The sequence below is a fragment of the Bacillus rossius genome, unplaced genomic scaffold, assembly GCF_032445375.1.
Source record: "Bacillus rossius redtenbacheri isolate Brsri unplaced genomic scaffold, Brsri_v3 Brsri_v3_scf160, whole genome shotgun sequence".
NCBI lineage: Eukaryota > Metazoa > Arthropoda > Insecta > Phasmatodea > Bacillidae > Bacillus > Bacillus rossius.
In genome coordinates, this window is record NW_026962332.1 from 14,151 (window position 1) to 18,099 (window position 3,949).

The following is a 3,949-nucleotide window of genomic DNA, read 5'->3' on the forward strand; positions in this document are numbered from 1 at the left end:
TAAATGATGTAGGTTTACGCACCGAGATCAGGTACATTGTAGAGAGAAAAACACACGAGTACCTGCTTATTTTGAAGTTTTAATGAGTATATTAAAAAAAAAAAAAAAAAAACGATAAAAATATAATTGAAAAAGTATATTATTCACGTATTTTTGAGGATGAGGGGAGGGGGTGTTTTTGTCCGATGGTCGTTTATCTTTAAAGAAATTTCCGTTGGACCTGTGCGTTCTTGCTCTGCCAATTCTCGAAAAATGAAATATTTTAAGTCGTCTTTTATGTGCTAACTTCATTATATTTGGCTGCATTCGTATTTTTATTAGTTTTGAAACATTCATGTCACGGAAAATAATCATAAACCAGGACAAAAACGTTTTGACTAAATGTTCTAGGTTGGTTGTAAAACATTTTCTTATTTTATTTCACATCGGAAACATCTGTTAAGTTGTAAGCTTTGTAATGAATGCGACAGTCACTTGTTCGCTGAAGTGTTTGTTTAAGAAATTAGTATTGTAAATTTGTTTATGGTCTTGTTAAATGAAATTTTAAGTGAAATCATTTGGGAAAACAGAGGCTACAGGAATTTTCAACACAACTTGATGACCGACGTTGTGACTAGTGTGGGAGTGTGTGCTCGTGTAAATATCAATTTTTCTTACTCCTCGTGCCGGTCAACAGGAAAACAGCGAGTGTGTTATCTCATCGCGGGCGTGTGATTGCGTGTGGTAAATTGTGCTAGGTTAATTACCGCAAAACTCCACTGTGTGCAAATATGTAGTGTGTCGCTGTATGCAAATATTTGGTATGTCTTTTTTTTTTTTTTTTTTTTTTCAGGCAATACACACTTTGAATTTTACACAATTTCGATGCTGCAACCTAAGTGTATACATGCGAATAGGATTGCTTAAATGAAAAAGTAAAGTAGGAGGTAAGTGCAAATGTTTCCAGGAGGTTATGCACACACAATCTATTTTATGAATTAATAGTTATTATCTAAGAAAATGATAGAAGATTATAAATAATGTGTGCAGAATAATACAGAATTTGCATGTTACACAAAAAAAAATATATATATATATTCCAAATATTGTTAGCAAAATGCACCTAGATTAGTGAGCTGGATTTTTTTTTTTTTTTTGTATTTTTGTTCTGTTGATCCCACGTGGAGTCAAGGCTCCGGGATATAGAACATGTATGTGCAGACAATTAATATTTACATGATGCAAGTTACCAAGAAAAAAAATTTCAAAAAAAAAAAATACATAACATGTTACACAATTTAACTTTATGCAAAACATGAAGCAGCTGTTATCACAAGTCCATTCAACAAATTAACAGTTCAATTTCTCTATTATCAATCAAATTAAAGAATAGCTTCAGAGGGTAGGTAGGATATTCTAGAAGAATTTTTTTTACTGTTTTTTTTTTTAATACTGGTAAATTGTTTTAGTTATTTTCTGTGATATTAAGTTGTAAAGTTTTACTCCCAAGTAATTTAGTCCATTTTCAAATCGCCTAGTGTTATGTTCAACTATCCTCAATTTACTAGCATTTCTGGTGTTATACCTATGTGCGAATATCTAAAAAAAAAAAAAAAAAAAAAAAATAATAATTTTTTTTTTCTTCTTTTTCTTAAGAATGAATAAAAAGTTTCTAGAACGTATTCATTTATGGCAGTCAGGACTTTAAGTTTTTTGAATTTTGGTCTGCAGTTAGATGATTTTTTATCTTTTGTTATTATTCTAATAGCTCCTTTTTTTTTTTTTTCCCCCAATGTTATATGGCAGAAAGAGTAGAGCTATGGCTACTGTGACATCATGCATTGATGGGAAGGTTATTGTTGGATAACAAAAATTTAGATGATATAATTTTTATTTTTTTCCATACACAACACATTGCAGGTACAATTTTACAGGTTACAGCTGTACCACCTCTAGTATTGCTGCCGACCATCCAACAAATGAGCACACTAAACAGGCATTGATGACATTGTTATCAACGTCTTTTTGAATCTCTCATTATTATACATAACTGCCCACTGAAACAGAGAAACTTCAAAATAGGTGTGTGTGTGTGTGTTTATATATATATATATATATATATATATATATATACATATATACATACATACATACATACATACATACATACATACATACATACATATACACTTATCTATTTATTTTTTCACTTTGAATTTTGTATGAGGTATACACATGCAAAGATTCACAGCTGCTGCTGGGTGGGTGAGTGAGTGAGTGATTGATTGATTGATTGATTGATTGATTGATTGATTGATTGATTGATTGATTGATAGAGAGTGAGTGTGTGTGTGTGTGTGTGTTAGGGGGGGGGGGGGGGAAATGTGGTGATTGTGGGGGAAAAAAAAATTTAAAATTGAAATTTTTAAAAAAAAATTTTTTTCTGTAGGGTGCAAAATAGTAGTGCCAACGGCAAGTGGTGTTCCCAAGCGGTCACCCATCTAAGTACTAACCACGCTCGACGATGCTTAACTTCGGTGATCGGACGAGAACCGGTGTGTTCATCGTGATATGGCCGTTGGCAATGATATAGATGTTTTTTTTTTGCAGTTTGTATTTGCCACTCGAAATAGCTATACCAGGTGTGATTGTTACAAACAACAGGAGAAATCGTGTAATGAACACTCTTTTACTTCCCCCCCCCCCCCCCCCCTCCCCACACACAACACCCACCACCCTCACCATCCCAACCACCAAAGCCCTCTTCAAAATACACTCTCACACACACACACAAACCCACACTCTATAACTGATGAACATTACCATAACTTCTTAAAGCCATTAGATAATATTTAACTCAAGAAAGGTATTGTGATATGTTTAAAGAAAGAAAGGTGAAACCTTTAACTTTACCAGCAGGTATTAGTATCACTGAGGTATCTTCTAGGTTGTAGCAGCAATAGTAGTAATAATAATAAAATTAAATAAGGTAATAAAAAAGAAAAGTTATACATGTGATCAAATCATGAATGTATAAAACTGGAATGAATTTAAATTTTTTTTATTTTTCTTCATAGGCTGTTTTGAAATTGATGAGTAAGTGCCTCTTCTTTTAAATTTTTTAATGCTGAACACTGTTACATAAGAGATGAATGTTTAGAAAATTTAAAAAAAAAAAAAAGCTAGCCCAGCCCCCTCCCCCCCTCACACAAAATCCAAACAAAAAAAAAAACACCCTCCTTCAAAACATCACATAATCATCCAGCCAGCAGTGCAGACGAGAAATTTGCACTCGGGGCCGCCATTTTGACGATAAATTCTTGCATGGCACACCAAAGGTAGGAAAGAATTTAAAAAAATAAAAATAATGGGCGAGCACCCTCGCGTCTGCCTGTAGAAAATGAAGTTAAAAGTAACATAACCTAAAGACAGGCACACACTAGGGTGCTCCCAGGCGGTTGAGAAATTTTTTCCCGCCAAAAGACTTATATATATTATTTATTTTACTGTTTTTGGCAGGGGGCTATGTCGGTCTGTGTGCAAAGTAGTTCCTACTCCCGCCGCCAGGAGCGCGCGCGGTGGGTAGCGATGTTGTTTTTTCTGCTTTCATTTGTTTATTATTTAGAGGGTTAATGCTATGTAAATGTACGCAAGTTTGGTTATGTGTCGGTAGTTGTGCGAGATTTAATTTCCGAAACGAAATTTGACTTTCATCGGCCTGCATTTCTCACTTATTCGGAAAATACATGTGTGTTTATGTATGTATAATAATCGAGTGATTTTGTAATAATTTGGAAGTTTTGTTTGCGTGTGCGATGTGGGGAAGAAAAGGTGTGCACACGAGTCCTAGGGCTATATTTTTTTTTATTGCGAAATATTTACTTCATGTGGTGAAAAATTTTAAATTATTTGTGATGCAAGTGAAATTTTTTTTTTTTTTTCAGTTGGGTGATGTGTTTGTCCTCGTTTG

The 3,949-nt window shown here is 33.8% G+C and overlaps 1 non-coding gene across 1 annotated transcript; it reads right to left on the bottom strand.

Moving 5' to 3' along the window:
- Positions 1-2,443: 2,443 nt before the first annotated feature.
- On the bottom strand, positions 2,444-2,562 carry LOC134543676 (5S ribosomal RNA). Its single transcript, XR_010077158.1, has one exon. It is a non-coding gene; the product is annotated as a 5S ribosomal RNA (ribosomal RNA).
- Positions 2,563-3,949: the final 1,387 nt, after the last annotated feature.